Below are 19,679 nucleotides of genomic sequence, written 5' to 3'. Positions count from 1 at the left end.
ATACACCACTTTAGTGCATCTCTAACCTAAAAATCAGAAATCCAGAATGATCCAAAATGCAGAATGTTTTGAGCACCAACATATACCACAGTGGATTATTCCAAATTTGACATCATCTGATGGGCTGCAGTCGAACTGAAATGCTTTAAATATATTGTACAAAATTATCGTCAGGTTATGTGTTTTACAAGTTTATCAGATTTTGGTGAACTTTTGTTTAGATTTGGGTGCCATCACTAAGCTATCTCATTATTAAATACAAATATTCCTAAATTAGAAAAATCTTAAGTCCAAACACTTTTGTGTTTTTGTATTTTTGATTAGAGAAACTTAATCTGTACCTGAGACAACTGATAGTAGGTGTCATCACCACATTATCAGGATGTTATCGGTAGCTGCAACCACACACACATATACACTGCCATAAATGAATTAAGCTGTTTCCTGCCTCTTTTGACCGCACTTAGCATGCAACTCTGTGTTAGTTACCTGTTGCTTATTTCCCCAAATGTAGCAGCCCAAACAATGAATATTCCTTCAAAGATCCCATGACTCAGAATCCCATAGGCAGCTTAGTTGTCCGGTTCTGGCTCTGCAACTCTATTGATGCTCTTAGTTGTTTCACTGGAGTAAGATTTGCTTCTTAGTTCACTCATGTGGCTATTAGAAGGCCTTGGATCATCTGCTTTCAAGCCACTTCACTGATAACAGACTTCAGTTCCTTACCTTGTAGGACTTTCCATAAGACTGCCTCGTAATATGGTGCTCGGCTTGGAATAGAATTTTAAAGAAATTACATTTAGCAAACAGACATCAGGATACAGCAGGTTAAGCCACCACTTACTGCATCCTACATTGAACAGCTGGTTCAAGTCTTGGCTGCTTTCCTTCTGATCTAGCTCCCTGCTAACACTCCTAGGCAAACAACGGATGATGGCCCAAGAAATTGAGCCTCTACAAGCACAGGCATGAACCAGATGGAGTTCCAGACTCCTGGCTTAGGTGTGGTCCAGCCCTGACAGCTGCAGCCATTTGGGGAGTAAACCAGAGAATGGAAGATTTCTCTCTCTCTCTCTCTCCCTTCCTCCTCCCCTCCCTCCCTCCCTCCCTTTCAAATAAATAAATATTTAAAAATGAATGTAGCACTTCAAAAATTTTCACAGCAGCTATATTAACTCTTTCATTTATTACAATCTGGCTTCAACCTGCTCTTCTGACTTGTCCCAACCATTAGATCCAAATCCTAAAATCCACTGATACCTGTATTATTTCCTGATAAAACTATGTCCTTGGCATTTACTTGGTTTTTCTTTGCCCATAACTTTGTGCCAAGAATGCGTTGTTTGTCTGATGACCTCTCACTCATCCTTCAAGAGTATGATTCACAACCACCTATTGTGTACTCCCTACTGCTCCCCTCCAAAATATTCTGTTTTCATCATTTCTTAATATACTTTTCAAAACTGCCTATTGTATACCCTTTCCATTCAATCTCTTTATCAACTATAGTTATGTTCCTAATAAAGTCAAGAATTATTTTAAGTTTGTGGTTGCTTTGGTTAAAGAGTCATGTTTAAAAAATGTATGTGATTAGAATAGAAGATGGATATTTAGCAAGTTATATTGAGAAAGCAGGATTCCATCCTTACATATCTTAAAAGTGAATTCTTTCCTCTTTGAGTGCTGGCATTTAAGTAATTAAGAAGACTTTTATCAAGTCATCTAATTTTTAGAAGATTCATGAACTATATTGTTATTTCATAAATGCTCTCAATATAAGTACTGATTGAACAGATCCAGATGTTCTCATACACAATGACCAAGTAAAAGACAAGCTTTGCTTTTTTACTATTATTATTATTCTGTGGAAACAACTTGCTACAGCAATGTAAAATTTTCTTCATGAATTTTTCTTATTGAAAAAGTAATTGCCGTTCTGAGTTGATTTTGAAATGCTACATTTGAAGTTTTACAGTTCTTGAGTTGTAATAGAAATTTTAATAAGGGTAAGCTTATCTCTGTTTATCACTAACTAGCAATTCTAATTTTACATGCTTAGATTTTTCAAATCTAAAATGAAGGGAGGCAAATGAGACATGAAATATGTATCTAGGCACAATTTTATATCCTCAATGAGAAATATATGTAGTTTATGAGTGTATATTCTTCACATAATATAGCTTTTGCCTTTACCATATAGATCTATTAAACTTTAGTTTCTAAAATTTATTGTTTATGTTATTGTTCTATTGTATGAATGATTAAAATTTATCAGACATTTTTTCAGTGCATATTTAGCCACATTCAGATTTATCTAGTATTTATCAGTGTTTTATGTTTTAGTATTGATGTTTTAGAATCATTACAAACCCACTGACAATAATATTAATCCAACTTAAAGGAGTAAAATTGAGGCTTAGAGGAATAGGTGGATTGCCCAACCTACCTAATGAATGAGAATGCAGAATTTCAAACATATATTTTATAACTTCAAATTTGACCGCTCCCAATATCTTTCTCCTTCCATATTTATCCTTATTTTTAAGATAATGTCCTGACTGGGCTGTCAATCCCCTTTTTTCAATTTAATTGAAAAAACATCTGATATAAATTTAGAGTTAATCATCTGTAAAAGTAATGGCATTACATATATTTATTTTAAGTTTTATTTTACTGTGGTAAGATTATGTAATATGAGTTGTTACCTCTCAACACATTTTTAAGTGTATAATTGTTGACTACAAGTAGGTTGTACATATCTCTAGGGCTCATACATCTTACTTGACTGAAACTTGGGCCCATTGATTAGTGAAGCCTCACCTCCCTGCACAGCCTGACTGGCATGATTCCTTACTTTGATTCTGTCAATTTGGTTATTACAGATACCTCATGTAAATGGAATCATGCAACATTAGTTTTTCTGTGACTGTCCCAAATTTTTCATTCATGTTACTATTGCAAAATTTTCAATTATGCATACTGTTAGGAATTATCCAAATACTTTTTTGAAAAAAATAAGACAGATATTATTCAATACTGGCCACAATTACAGGTATGATGCTTTGAAGTGTGGAGGGAGAGACTGGATTCAATCTTGACTTCAACAATGGCAAATAGGTATTTATAACCTAGGAGCAGAGTCAAAGTCAGTGAATGGGGGGTTGATTAAGAGAACTCATATTAATTTCCTTTGGGTAAATTCCAAGGAGTGGGATGGCTGGGTTGTATGGTAGGGTTATGTTCAGGTTTCTGAGGAATCTCCAGACAGACTTCCATAGTGGCTTAACCAGTTTGCATTCCCACCAACAGTGGGTTAGTGTCCCTTTTTCCCCACATCCTCTCCAGCAGCTGTTGTTGGTAGATTTCTGAATGTGAGCCATTCTCACTGGGGTGAGATGGAACCTCATTGTGGTTTTGATTTGCATTTCTCTGATTGCTAGTGATCTTGAACATTTTTTCATGTGTCTGTTGGCCATTTGGATTTCCTCTTTCGAAAAATGTCTATTGAGGTCCTTGGCCCATCTCTTAAGAGGGTTGTTTCTTTTGTTTTTGTGGATTTTCTTGATTTCTTTGTAGATTCTGGTTATCAATCCTTTATCTGTAGTATAGTTTGCGAATATTTTTTCCCATTCTGTTGGTTGCCTCTTCACTTTCCTGACTGTTTCTTTTGAAGTACAGAAACTTCTCAATTTGATGCAATCCCAAAAGTTAATTTTGGTTTTCACTGCCTGTGCTGTTGGAGTATTTTCCAGGAAGTCTTTGCCTGTGCCTATATCTTGCAGGGTTTCTCCAATGCTCTCTAATAATTTGATGGTTTCGGGACGTAGATTTAAGTCTTTAATCCATGTTGAGTGAATTTTTGTGTAAGGTGATAGGTATGGGTCTTGCTTCAAGCTTCTGCATGTGGAAATCCAATTTTCCCAGCACCATTTATTGAATAGGCTGTCCTTATTCCAGGGATTAGATTTGGATCTTTGGTCAAATATAAGTTGGCTGTAGATGTTTGGATTGATTTCTGGTGTTTCTATTCTGTTCCATTGGTCTATCCATCTGTTTCTGTACCAGTACCATGCTGTTTTGATAACAACTGCCCTGTAGTATGTCCTAAAATCAGGTATTGTGATGCCTCCGGCTTTGTTTTTGTTGTACAGGATTGCTTTGGCTATTCAAGGTCTTCTGTGTCTCCATATGAATTTCAGCATCATTTTTTCCAGATCTGAGAAGAAGGTCTTTGGGATCTTGATGGGTATTGCATTGAATGTATAAATTGCTTTTGGGAGAATAGACATTTTGATGATATTGATTCTTCCGATCCATGAGCATGGAAGATTTCTCCATTTTTTTGGTATCCTCTTCTATTTCTTTTTAGTATTTGTTGTTATTGTTGTTGTTCTAGTACTATTGGTTGAACTCAGTAATTGGCACACAATTATACTTAGGTGTTTAAATTTAACTGAAAAGAGATCCCTGTTAAATCTAAGAGTGGAAAAAGAGAGGGAGGAGATGAACAATTTGGAACATGCTCAATCGGACTGGCCGCAAATGGTGGAGTTAGAAAAGTGCCAGGGGATTCCAGCACAATCCCATCAAGATGGCATGTACCAATGCCATCGCACTGGTCCAAGTGATCAATTTCAGCTCACAATTGATAGCTCTAAGAGTCAAGGAGATCACACAAACAAGACAAGTATCTGCTAATACTAACTGATAGAATCAAAAAGGGAGAGAAAGATCCAACATGGGAAGTGGGATACACAGCAGACTCATAGAATGGAAGATGTCCTAAACAACTCTCTGGCCTCAGAATCAGCCCTCAAGGCATTCAGATCTGGCCGAAGAGCCCATGAGAGTATAGCAGGCATGGAAAGCCAAGATATCATGGGAAAAAAAAAAAAGACCTGAATGAAAGATCTCTGTGAGTGAGATCCCAGTGGAAAGAACGGGGCCATCAAAGAAGGAGGTGCCCTTCTCCGAAGGGAGGAGAGAGCCTCCACTTTGACTATGACCCTATCGGAATAAGATCAAAGTCAGCGAACTCTAAAGGCTTCCATAGCCCTGGCAACTCATGACTAGAGCCTAGGGAGATTACTGACGCCATGAACAGGAGTGTCAAATTGTTAAGTCAGCAACAGGAGTCACTGTGTACTTACACCCCATGTGGGATCTGTCCCTAATGTGTCGTCTAAAGCCAAGGGATGCTATGACTGGTACTGAAACAATATTTTTATACTTTGCGTTTCTGTGTGGGCGCAGACTGATGAGGTCTTTGCTAATTATAGACTGAAGTGATCTTCTGTATATAAAGAGAATTGGAAACGAAAAAAAAAAAAAGAAAAAAAAAAAAACAACCTGGTGTTAAAATGGAAATGGCATAGAAAATTAATTAATTTGAAAAAAATTATGTAGGATCTCTGTCTTTAATGTGCTGTACATTGCTATTTAATGCTATAATTAGTAATCCAATGGTAGTTTTTTCACTTGGTGTTGCTATGTGGGCAAAATGTTGAAGTCTTTACCTAATGTATACTAAACTGATCTTCTGTATGTAGGGAGAATTGAAAATGAATCTTTACACGAATGGAGGGGGAGAGGGAGCGGGAGGGGGGAGGGTTGCGGGCGGGAGGGAAGTTGTGCGAGGGGGGAAGCCATTGTAACCCATAAGCTATACTTTGGAAATTTATATTCATTAAATAAAAGTTTAATAAAAAAAAAAAAGAGAACTCATAAAGATAATGAATTTTCTGGAAAAACTACATTGCTAAGATTATTGCTGAAGGCAGAATAAGGTAAAAAGAGTTGGGGAGTAGTGAGATATTAAAGATTCTTGCTCAAAATGAATTTAATAAGAACAGAGCATGAAACCCAGTGATGTGATTAGTCAAACAGAAGACTTGGAAGTACCTGAATAAAAGTGCTGGTTAATGGAAAGGTCTTGGTAGTCTATACCACATTTTCCTTATCCAGTCATTTGTTGGAGGACATTTTCACATCCTGGCTGTTGTCAACAGTGTTACAATGAACATGAGGAAGCTAATATATGATTATAATAAGGTTCCTAATTTCAAATCTTTTCCATATATAGCCAGAAGTGGGATTGCCAGATCATATGGCAGTTCTACTTTTAAGAGTGTGTGAACTTCCATATGGTTTTCCATAGTGACTGTGTCATTTTGCATTCCTACTAACAGTGTGTTTCTTCTCATTGTTACCAAGATTTGCTCTTTTTTGGGTATCTGTTTTTTGTTTTGTTTTGTTTATTTTTGTTTTATAATAGACTCCCTGAGAGGCATGAGGTGATATCTCAATGTGGCTTTGAGTTGCATTTTCCTGATAATTAGTGACCGAACATTTTTCCATATACTGTTCAATATTTGTATATCTTCTGTGGGGATCCATGTATTCAAATTCCAGCCTATTTTTAAATCAGTTATTTTCTGCTATTGAGCTACAAATAGTGCTTATACATTTTGGTGACTAATGCCTTATCAGATATATAATTTGCAAATTTGTGTTATTCTCTTATGTTGCCTTTTCAACCTATCCATTGCTTCCTTTCCTGCACAAACAATATGGAACCACTTGTGAGACAGACCTATGAACACTGTTTACCATACCTATATTAGTATAGCAGATACTCAAATGCAAATATGCACAGCTATCATAGAAAATGATTTTTTTTACCAGCAAATATGTGCTACCTTGTGAAAATAAAATAATAGCCCAAATTTAGAAGTTTAAAAGTTATTGAAAGTGATTCTCGGCCAGCGCCGCGGCTCAATAGGCTAATCCTCCACCTTGTGGTGCTGGCACACTGGGTTCTAGTCCCGGTCGGGGCGCCGGATTCTGTCCCGGTTGCCCCTCTTCCAGGCCAGCTCTCTGCTGTGGCCCGGGAGGGCAGTGGAGGATGGCCCAAGTGCTTGGGCCCTGCACCCCAAGGGAGACCAGGAGAAGCACCTGGTTCCTGCCTTCGGATCAGCGCGATGCGCAGGCTGCAGCACGCCAGCCGCGGCAGCCATTGGAGGGTGAACCAACGGCAAAGGAAGACCTTCCTCTCTGTCTCTCTCTCTCACTGTCCACTCTGCCTGTCAAAAAAAAAAAAAAAAAAAAAAGTATTCTCTTTATTCTCTTTGCTTCTATGCAAAATTTAAACAGATTTTTCTTCATCAGATTAAGTATTTTCATCCTCATATTAATCTTTTTTAAAATTTTTCTATAAACAGGGCTGGCACTGTGGCTTAGTTAATCCTTAGTTAATCCTCCGCCTGTGGCCCTCCATCTGGGCACTGGTTCTAGTCCCGGTAGTCCCGGTTGCTCCTCTTCCAGTCCAGCTCTCTGCTGTGGCCCGAGAAGTCAGTGAAGGATGGCCAAAGTCCTTTGGACCTGCACCCGCATGGGAGACCAGGAGGCAGCACCTGGCTCCTGGCTTCGGATCGGCGCAGTGCTGGCCATGGCCCCCATTTGGGGAGTGAACCAATGGAGGGAAGACCTTTCTCTCTGTCTCTCTCTCACACTAACTCTATCTGTCAAATAAATTAATTTTTTCTATAAACAAATTACTATTTCCAGATTCTTTCCTTCTCTGTAATTACTGTTCTTCAAGAAGTTCCATTCAGAATGAGATTACAAGAAAATTATAGACGTAAACCACACTTAAAATTGTTTAATATGACAGTTGGAATAGATTTCATTCTACATCCATTACTAGGCTAAGTGGAAGATAGTGGATGATATAATTTTAGCTCAGACTCAAGAGTATTAAAATTAGTCTGCTTCTCAGGTGTTAGCAGGAAGAGTGATTTTAAGAGACTAATTTCTGTAACCAGCGTTCCCCACTTTAATGAACAATGTCTCATGATGCAGAATATGTTTTGCTAAGGCTTTTTAATTCCTGAAGCCTCCTCAGTAAGTATCATGAGATACAAATGCTTTTCTTTCTATTTTCAATTGAGTAGTATCCAGGGGAAATTTTCTATGTTATACTAACCACATATCAGTTATTCTCTGTACCACATCTATTAGTTTCTATTATATATGTAAAAATTCATATTATGACATAAGTGCTATTTAAATGTTTCTGAAATTCCAACTACCTCAAGACTTTATTGCTCTATTCAATTTTATTTTCTTCATATGTACATATTATTTTGCTTTTTAAAAAGTTGTATATTCTCCAAATAAAATACAATATATGCCATCAACTTGGACTTTATGGTTATATACATGAAGCTTTTCAAGATGGTAATAATGACATTAAAACTCATTTGAAATGTCTTGCTTTTAATCCAATTTATTGAAAATTAGAAAATATCTGTAGGGAAGAAGCCCGTGATTGCAGTCATTTACTTCTCCTTTTCTGAGTGGATTAGAGGTATGCATAACCTTTGCATCACATAAGGGCCTCATTAGAATCTGATATATCAATTTTAGTATTACTCACTAAAAAATGAGCAGCAGACCGGAAAGGATTTAAAGGATTGTCTAGAACCAGTCTGAAACCTCAAAGGAAGGGGAAAGGCATACATAAATATCATCAATATCAGTTTAAACTAGGATTCGGTATCATTTTAAAAATTGCTCTCATGATTACGTAATTTAGAGCACAAATTGATGCTTTAGGCCAGAATAAAATTTGCAATTGTGATGTCTCTGCCTGAAATGTATTCTTAATTTATACAGATAGATGTCTATCTGATAAAACCTTTTTAAATATGTATGTGCATTGTATTTGTGTATTACTTTTAAAAGTAACCACATGGCACTTTTGAAATTTTTTGTTTTGAGAAAATCTTGAACTATCTAACAGTGCTACCAAAATTTCTACTTAGAATATTGGTCGCCATGCACAGCATCTTATAGCTCTTCCACATCTTCCGAGACAGATCGTTGTGGCAGAAAGACAAGTAAATGGCCGTAATTCCTATGTAACATGCCTGTGAAAAGACTTTTAGTGGCGTCTGATGACAATATTGGGGCTAAATATAAGCAGAGGGCTGTGATTGTATACCAGCCTATCCTCTGACTGACCCTTCGATCTAAGACTCAGACTGTTACAACAGAGTCTGGATTTCACAAGTGCTGTATATTCTTTGACCAGCACCATACATAAAAAAAAAAAAAAAAGTTTAATCAAAAGGATTTGAAATTATATAATTTCAGTTTAAACTCCAGACATTTGCCTTCCCTAAGTAATTGGAAGATAATATCAAAAAAATGAATTTACACGTCTCCAAAGAAGCTAACATCAGTTTAAATTCAGCAAAGTGTCTAACACTATGCTTTTCTCAAATTCGCTCATCCACAATATCCTCCTGAACCTTACACCTTATGCATTTCACCTCCTTCCTGATACAGCTGTGCTGCTTGCATTTAAGAATCAATGCAACCTAATATTCACACACATGCACGCGTACACACAACACACAGGTATATCTGGCTTTTTTTTAGAATCATCATACAGCCCTGCTTACAAGGTGTTATCAGAGTACACTTTTGCATTGCACGATGGGTTGGTGAGTATGGACAGAGGGAGGGAATTTCTTCTTCTGTTCTTCATTCTCTGTACCTTTATCTTTGCAAAAACTGAAACTTCAAAATCATCTGTAATATCTGATTTGATCTGTGCCCATGGGCATCACATTAGCAAGTTTCTAATCTTAAGAGTTCTACTTCTTTTCATCCACCAAATATCCCTGATTCTGATTTATTCTTCCAGCTCTCAAACTGGAAAGTAGAGAGGAAAAGTTTCTAACCCTTAATTTGCATGAAATTTACTATACTTTAATGATTTTTTCTAAGAGAAATATCTTGCTGAATCATGTAAAATAGTGGGAATTTCACAGTTTTTAGAGTTACACTTCATGCTTTATGAGAAGTAATTAAAAACTTGAACCTTTGAACTTCAGCAATAATTCTAAAGGGAAATGGTTGCTTTATAAAATGATTATTGCATAATTGGACAAAGTGTTAATTAGGTGAAAAAATATACAAAAAAATTTATATATGCTTTGCTCAACCTTTTGTTTGTGTTTTCTGAAAATTATTCTTAAGGGAGGTACTTCTGTGCCACTTTCCAATACCTTTTCAATTTCAACAATAACATTAAAATATATTGTTTGTTATGTTCACTTCTTTATTAATATGTAGAACCATATTAAAAGTGTGAATGAGGCCAGCGCCCTGGCTCACTTGGTTAATCCTCCGCCTGTGGCGCCGGCATCCCATAAGGGCGTCAGCTTCTAGTCCCGGTTGCCCTTCTTCCAGGCCAGCTCACTGCTGTGGCCTGGGAGGGCAGTGGAGGGTGGCTCAAGTGCTTGGTTTCCTGAGCCCGCATGGGAGACCGGGAGGAAGCACCTGGCTCCTGGCTTCGGATTGGCATAGCGCCGGCCATAGCGACCATTAGGGGAGTGAACCATGGAAGAGACCTCTCTCTCTCTCTCTCTCTCTCTCTCTCTCTCACTGTCTATAACTCTACCTGTCAAATATAAAAAATAAAAGAGTATGAACTGTTTTATGTTACAGAGTGCTCTGCCAATATTAGTGTACCCTGATATAGAAATTACATTTGGAGAAGATTTAATTGTTTCACAGAAACAAAAACTGATCTAATAACTTACTGTATTTAAATCATAAATTTTAATTGGGGTGGGGAATTTGTTACTTTTTCACAAATTTTATCTCATATCTAAGTTTGGCAATTGAAAATGACCTTATATAATGCCTATGTATGTATTTAAATACATACATATCTTTACATGCTCTTAAGTATTAATACTATTTATAACTCTTTCTCCAACAATACATCATAAGCATATGAAAGGAAATTATTTAAGGCTTAGCAATCATTAGTTCTTGTCTGTTCAACAAACGTTACAGAAATAATTTATTTTAATTCCATACACATATATGCAAATGTGACCAGAATGGATGAACTTTAATTAATGTCAACAATAGATTATGGCATGAAAATGTTTAAAATGTTTATAAAAATAAATTATTCAACACAGTTTGATAAAATGCTAATGTGGATCAGCACCGCACTAGATTGTGGTACGAAAAGCTAAGTAGTAGTATGGGGGCGCAAGGTGAACCATGAACATTATCAATACATCTACTCAAAAGCATGTAGTTACAAACTGAGACATTCCCTCAGAGTAAAAGACAAAGACTGGAAATGATTATAGCAAAGGAATCTTATGTATACTTGAGAATGGAGGAGATTGTCAGGAGTGTTGAATTACAAATTCATGATTATTTTGGAAATCGAATGCTTAGATATAACTAACTACAAACAAAATAAAATTACTATAGGGATGAGCATGGTGCAGCAAGCTAGGCTATAGCTTTTTATCTCGGGATGCTTGGCCTGAGTCCTGGGGTGTGTGCAGATTCCAGCCTGCTACCTAAGAGCATCCTGGGAAGCAGCAGTGAGGGCTCAGATACTTACCCTTCTTCCACCGATGTGATAGAATCAATTTTGTTATTCCAGGCTCCTGGCTTGGGCTTCACCCAGCCCATGCTGTTGCATGCATTTGGACAGTGAGCCGACAGATGGGAATCTTTCTCCATCTTCTGTCTCTCTATATATATATCTTTCAAAAAATATGAAAAATAAATAAATAAAAACAATTAAGGTTACTCTAATCTGTATTCCTGAAAAATGTTAAATTAGTAGATATAAAATATTATCACCACAAAAAAATTATGCAATGCAATTAACATATTAATTCGCTAAATAGATGTATTACCTGATGTATATGTACCTCAAAATATGAAGATATACCTGATAAGTCTACAGTAACATATATAAGTTTAAAAAAGAAAATAAAAAAGATTTTAAAAATTAAAATAGGGTGATGGCAAAAAAATGTAGAGTCAGAAATTAGTTCAAACTGATCATATTAAGAGGTCTTAGAATTATAATGGTGGAAATGTAATTATCTCATAAATTCTGTTGCTATAGGGTGTTGAGAAATGGATATTTTCCATTTTTGACCTTCTAGAAAATAAGGAGAAATAACCTTAACATAATCATCAATGCCTTGGGACATATAATTAGTTATTTTAAATAGGTAGAAACATACAGATTATCATTGAATGCATAGGTTATGTCTGTATCACTTCATAGGATAGAGAATATTACACACCACTATGTATTTATTGTAACATAGAAGGATCATATTTAATGCAATTATTTCAAGTGAAAAAACAGAATGCCTGGATAATTATCATATTATACAATTATGACTTTTCAGTTTGGCAATCTTGTAATGCAAGAATGTAACATCTAATCAGATAATTATTATAAGAAGTAACAACTTTACTTACAATATTCCTCTTAAAGCATACCCATCTGGAGCAAGAGGGCACTATTTTATTTTTGTTATAAAGCTTGTGAATCTAAGAATTTTAGTGTTTTAGTATTGGTAGGACAGAAAGATATACTGATGGGGTTTTTCAAATAAGGAGACAGGATACAGGTGTGTCCATTCTAAGAGTGCACCACTGGATAGCTATGTACTCCCACTTTTATTTAGAGGGTACCAGCAAGTCTACAAGTCAGTAGGCACACAGGCAAAGGTTATATATCAATTTAAGGGTTTGGGAAAAGGAATTCGGTCTGGTGGCTTAATATCAGGATTAGAGCTGTGTTGTAAATCTTCAGAGACAGGCCCATTTAGATGTTTGTGAAAATTCACAAATTCCTGAAAATATTCCAGGTACCAATTCATGTCCATTAGCCTGCCCTTGGGGTGGGTGTGCCCATCCCTGGCCTGTTTTGGAGTGAACAGAACCTGGGGCTCTGTGCCTCTAAATTCAGGGGGGGAGGGTGTGCCCTCCTGAGAGGCATTTATGCAGCATCTCTCCAATATACTTTAAGACTAATTGATGTTGTATTCTGTTAATCTGTCTGACAAAGATTAATCTGTTAGATGCAAATAGAGGGTGCATCTGAAATTATAGCATTTGACAGTACTTGGTTCCCTCTCATTCACCTTTTCCCACCGTCTCATTCTATGTATTTCTGCCGAGTTTATCTTCATGTCATCCTCTTCATGCATCTTCCTTGTCAAGTGTGGGATTGACACGATTACTGTAAAAGTATAAATTTCTTAGCCTAGATTTTACTAGTGCCATATAATATGTTTAGCATATAGACATTCTCACGTGTTTGTCCACTACATAGACTTTACCTATGGATAACTCTGGGTTTTTGTTTGTATTTTCAATGACTTTCCCTCTAGTTGTCAACCTTGTTTCTTAAATTGAATGTCTTTTTATCTCTCCTTTTGCTCATGTAGATTTCATTCAGATTTAAATGCCCTGTGTAATTTCAATTAAAGACATTAAATAATATGCTATTTACCATATTTAATTTTCAAATAGAGATTTAATATATTCAAAGTATACATCATGGATTTATTTTGCAAAGATTATCACAATCAAATTAATTCACAGATCCACCACTTCTATTGCACAATAGATATGTAAATTTTATTCATTGTATTATTGAAAGTTTCTGAGTTTTGACCAATATTTCCACATCCCATCTCCACAAACCTATATCTGACAAATACCCTTCTGTCTCCTTTCTGAGTTCGAGTTTTTTAGATATAATATTTGTCATTCTTTGTCAGACTTACTATATTCAGCACGATATCCTCTAGGTTCACTCATACTCTCCAAAATGATAAAGTTTCTGTCTTTTTTATGGTTGAATACTATGCCAATATATGTAATTACTACATATTATTATATATAATATTGTGCTGTATATCACATTTCATTATCCATTTATACATTGAATAGAAAATGAAATAATTCTTGAAGTTTAAATTTAACTGATGCTCACAACTATTCTGCTGTTGGAGAACCATCTTTATTTCTTTCCTATACTGTGTATTATTGTTCATTTAAAAAAAAAAAAAAAACATGTATTTGTTTGAAAGTTGGAAATACAGAGAAATAGGGAGAGAGATAGAGAGGGATTTTCCATTCAGTGGTTCACTCACCCAGAGGGCTGAAATGGCCAGGGTGAGCCAGGCCAAAACCAAGAGCCAGAAATTTCATCAGGGTCTCCCATGTGAGTGCAGGGGCCCAAGCACTTGGGTCATCCTCCATTGCTTTTGCCCGGCCTTTCACACAGAAGTGGATCAGAAGTGGAGCAGCTGGGACATGAACCAGTGCCATTATGGGATGCTGGCCTTGCAGGCAGAGGCTTTACCCACTATACCATGATGCGGTCTTTTTATTTTGTTTGACATACATAATTATCCAAGCTAATTTTTCTCAAATGGACATGATTTTTTATTAAAATTTGCCATAATGCATGTCTTAATGTCTCTTAAGAAAAAATTTTTTAGGCCGGCACCATGGCTCATTAGGGTAATCCTCCACCTGTAGTGCTGGCACCCTGGGTTCTAGTGCCGGTTGGGGTGCCAGATTCTGTCCAGGTTGCTCCTCTTCCAGTGCAGCTCTCTGCTGTGGCCTGGGAAGGCAGTGGAGGATGGTCCAAGTGCTTGGGCCCTGCACCCCATGGGAGACCAGGAGGAAGCACCTGGCACCTGGCTTCGGATCGGTGCAGCGCGCTGGCCGTAGCAGCCATTTAGGGGGTGAACCAATGGAAGGAGTACCTTTCTCTCTGTCTCTCTCTCTCTCACTGTCTAACTCTGCCTGTCAAAAACATTTTTTTTAAAGATTTATCTATTTACTTGAGAGGTATAATGACAGAGAGACAGAGAGACAGACTGATCGACAGAGAAACAGAGTTCTTCCATTCGCTGGTTCACTCCTCAGATGGCCACAATGGCCAGATCTGGGCTGATATAAAGCCAGGAGCCAGGACACATGAGTTTCTTCCTGGTCAGGGGCCTAAGCACCTGCGGGCACTGCAGGTGGATGCTTAACCTGCTATGCCATAGTGCTGGCCCCTTTCTTAAATTAACAATGCATTTATTGCTTGAAACAATTAGGATGTTATTTCTTCTCTATAAAGAGTTTTTATAATCATGATTTAATTTGTATTCTTTTTTTTCAACATCGTAGTTAATTTTTTTGGACAGGCAGAGTTAGACAGTGAGAGAAAGAGAGACAGAGAGAAAGGTCCTCCTTCTGTTGGTTCACCCCTCAAATGGCCGCTACGGCTGGCGCGCTGTGCCAATCAGAAGCCAGGAACCAGGTGCTTCCTCCTGGTCTCCCATGCGGGTGCAGGGCCCAAGCACCTAGGCCAAACTCCACTGCCTTCCCGGGCCACAGCAGAGAGCTGCACTGGAAAAGGAGCAACCAGGACAGAATCCGGCGCCCCAACTGGGACTAGAACCAGGGGTGCCAGCGCCACAGGCAGAGGATTAGCCTAGTGAGCCGTGGCACCGGCCATCATAATAGTTAATTCTTAAAAACATTTTCAGGCTCAGTTCAATGTTGTGATTTACAACCATCTAGTTATTCAAGATATTTTAAATTTTTATATCCCTTTTTTTAGTCTTTTGGTTGCATACACACTATATTAGATACATTTTATATATTTATGTATTATGACTATTTTTCTAGTTTGTAGAGAAATATCCACTTACTAGAATTTTTGTATATCAAATCCCACACAACATTTCATTGAGAAAGAGCACAGTGACCTTGATGGACTTGTAGCATAAATGAAGGGCTTACATGGCTGTTACATAATTACCTATTTTTCTGAGTCAAATTATTCATCTTCACACCTTTGCCAGTTGACAAGACTGATCACTTCCTTACTCTGTTTTGTAAAATAAAGGATAACAGCTTCAAATAATTGCATCAAAACCGAGCTTGGAAATATTTATAAAATGCTTATTTTTGTGTGTGTGTGTGTGTGTCTTTCCCTGGTAGACTAATATTTTAGTACTATATTTGAGATGATGTTTTTGTGAATGCCCTAGATTATATATTCTACATATAATTTCTTAGCACAAATAAGAAAAGTGAAAATGAGTTTTAAACAGACCAATCTACCGTTTGATTATCAAAGTTAGTAAATTATGTTCAAGATTTTAATAATAGTAGCATCTACCTTACTCAAAATATTCCTCTTTATTTTTAAATATTTTTATTTGAAAGGAAAATTTACAGAGGAGAGACAAGGAGAGACAGGTCTTCCATCTACTGGTTTACTCCCCAAATGGCTATAACCGCCAGGGCTGGGCCAAGCTAATGCCACAAGCCAAGAGCTTCTTCTGGGTCTCCCACCTGGGTGGAATTGGCCCAAACACTTGTTCCATCTTCCTCTGTTTTTCCCAGGCCACTGGTAATGAGCTGGATAGGAAGTGGTGCAACAGGGACAGGCTTAGGTGTCCAAATGGGATGCTGGCGTGGAAGGTGGCAGCTTTATTTGTAGACCACAACACAGGCACAAAAACACCTTCATCTTTTGCATCATTTTTTATAAGCACCAAATGCACAGATTTAGTTCTTGACAGAATTTTATAAGTTTACATTATAATAAATGAAAATATTCCAGGTCAATGTGTTGAGAACATAAGGTTAAAATAACCTTTATAGGGGTTGACATTGTGGTGCAGCAGGTTAAACCACAGCTTTGGACCCCTGCAGCCATTATTGAAGTGCTTGGTTGTTCCAGCAGCTACACTTAGAATTCAGTCTCTTGCAAATACCCATGGAAGGCAGCAGGTGATCGTAGAAGCACCTGGGTTCCTACCACCTATGTGGGAGACCCAGTTGGAATTCTTGGGTGATGGCTTTGATCAGCCAGGACTGCTGGTGGATGTTAGGAAAGTGAATCAGTGTATAGAGAATCTCTTTTTCACTGTCTTTGCCTTTCTCTCACTGTGTCACCTTTCCTTTCAAATAAATAATTTTCTAAAAACCCTACAAAAATGTGAGCAAGGGAAAATGGTTGTGGTGTCAGCCTTGGCTGCTTTACTATGTGTTACACAACCATCCCTAATGCAGGGATACATGTGTAGAGAGAAGAGTTTTGTGCATCGCCTGCCACTGGATTTATACCTGAAAGTGAAAGGGAGTGAAAGGGATTGAAAGACCTTTGTTTTCCTTCTAAGAGATGCACAGAAGTCTGTACTCAAGGGCAACAGATATCATCAAGGGTGCTCTCAGCCAGGGTTGTTTAAATCACTCTGCTTTCATTGTAAATTTCTCCTTCAGTTTTGTTATCAGAAATCATGTTAGTTTTTTGTGCAATCTTATTTCATTTATTGAATCAAAATTAAGTATAAATCACTACAAATCTTTGAAAATGCTAGCTAGTAGTTTCACATGTGCTACATTATAAAACATGTAATATATTTTATTTGTGTTTACTGTTTATTTCACTAGAATATAAAAACTATGATAACGGAAAAGTGAGTCTGTTTTGTTCCCTGATTTTTTCCAGCTGCATAGAAAATTGAGTGGTTCCCAGTGGACACTATATTTGTCTTTATTGAGTAAATGAGTTTTTGAGGACCCTGAGTACAGAGAAATGAATATGAGCTTTATCTTATAAGGAATGAAAGTGAAGTGAACTTAAAAATTAGTATATTGGGGCCGGCGCCACGGCTCAATAGGCTAATCCTCCGCCTTGCGGCGCCGGCACACCGGGTTCTAGTCCCGGTTGGGGCACCGATCCTGTCCCGGTTGCCCCTCTTCCAGGCCAGCTCTCTGCTGTGGCCAGGGAGTGCAGTGGAGGATGGCCCATGTGCTTGGGCCCTGCACCCCATGGGAGACCAGGAGAAGCACCTGGCTCCTGCCATCGGATCAGCGCGGTGCGCCGGCCGCAGCGCGCCTACCGCGGTGGCCATTGGAGGGTGAACCAACGGCAAAGGAAGACCTTTCTCTCTGTCTCTCTCTCACTGTCCACTCTGCCTGTCAAAAAAAAAAAAAAAATTAGTATATTGGGGCCAGCGCTTTGGCATAGTGGGTAAAGCCGCTGCCTGCAGTGCTGGCATCCCATAATGCCACTGGTTCGAGTCCTGGCTGTTCCACTCTGATCCACCTCTGCTATGGCCCAGGAGGGCAGTAGAAGATGGCCCAAGTCCTTGGGCTTCTGCACCTGTGTAGCAGACCCAGAGAAAGCTCCTGGCTCCTGGTTTCAGATTGGCCCAGCTCCTGCCGTTACAGCCATTTAGAGTGAACCAGCAGATGTAAGACCTTTGTATCTCTCTCTTCCTCTCTGTAACTCTACCTTTCAAATAAATAAAATAATAAATAAATAGATAATTAAATTTGCAGGGTCAAATGTGCCTTCCAGGTGCTTTGTATTAGTTTATAAAAAAATCAGCATATTGTGTCTTGAGTACTAATAATGATATATCCTTACAAACAAAGAAAATGTATTTTAAATTATATATGAAGTTCAAAATACTTACAGGTAAGATTATCACATAATTGAGAAGCCAACATTTTCTCCAATATTTTGACAACAAAATGGTATAGAATTTTCAAATTACTATTGCAAAACCATAACTATTATATCATATTACCTCCTAAAAACAAGTATGGTCAACATATTTATGAGTCATCCACGTTCCTTCAAAATGAGTATGCTTTAGATTTGTTTGAGCCTAAAACACCTAAAACCATTTGTTAAGGAGTTCTAGAGGAAAACATTTGTACTTTGACAAGGGTTTGAGTGGGATTTATGATGAAGGCGCAATACCACATTACAGGTATCACTTAATAGGCCTTTTGTTTACCTACAATCATTTAGCAAGATCTGTGTTTCAAATCCTATATGGCATTTTCTTACATTTCTAAAGATTGTAAAACTAGCAAAGGAAAGAGTCTCTTGCCTGAAGCATTTTATCTGATCTAACTTATTTGATCACAGAAGTTTCACTGTAAAGTAAGCTGCCTATTTATTCATTCCATGAATGTTCTCTACCTGCTGAGCCTTATAGTCTTTTTATTTAAATATTTATTTTAATTATTTGAAAGAGTTACAGAGAGATCTAGAGACAGCGACACACACACACACACACACAGAGCAAGAGAGAGAGAGAGGTCTTTCAGCCGCTGGTTCATTCCCCAGTTGGCCACAATGTTTAGAGCTGAACCAATCCAAAGCCAGGAGCAAGGAGCTTCTTCCAGGTCTCCCATGTGGGTGCAGGGGCCCAAGTACCTGGGCCATCTTCTACTGCTTTCCCGGGCCATGGTAGAGAACTGGATCAGAAATGGAGCAGCTGGGACTCAAACTGGCACCCATATGGGATGGGCAGGCTGGGGCTTTAACCTGCTGTGCCACAGCGCCAGCCATTGGCCCTGTGGTCTTGATTAGAGCAACACATCCTCTTTCTTGGACATAGCTTCACTTAGAAACCGGAGTTCTCTTATTAACTCAATATGTGTTCTGTATTTTGAGTGCCACTTTTTAATGGTGACTACATCCTCTACGTTTCCATGAGAATTAAGTCAACTTAGGTGATTAAAATTACTTTTTGAAACAAAGCAAATATACATGAAGCAGTGAAAAAAAAAAGTTACAGAAGCTATCATCTTCTCGTTATTCAAAAACAAATAAGTTAACATATTCCCCAGAATTATCTTAATTAGTCAGGTGGTAAGCATTCTATGTATCCTAAAATAGTTTTTAGCCAAGATTTTATTGTGATGTTTTCCAAAGTACAACAATCTACTAATAAAAATGTCTAAGATTCTATTTCTGGAGGGATAGTACCACAGTGGCAGTAATGATT

Source organism: Lepus europaeus, chromosome 17, assembly GCF_033115175.1.
Source record: "Lepus europaeus isolate LE1 chromosome 17, mLepTim1.pri, whole genome shotgun sequence".
In the NCBI taxonomy this organism is placed as follows: Eukaryota; Metazoa; Chordata; class Mammalia; order Lagomorpha; family Leporidae; genus Lepus; species Lepus europaeus.
The sequence above is the reverse complement of the archived record's forward strand: the minus strand, read 5'-3'. Positions refer to the sequence as shown.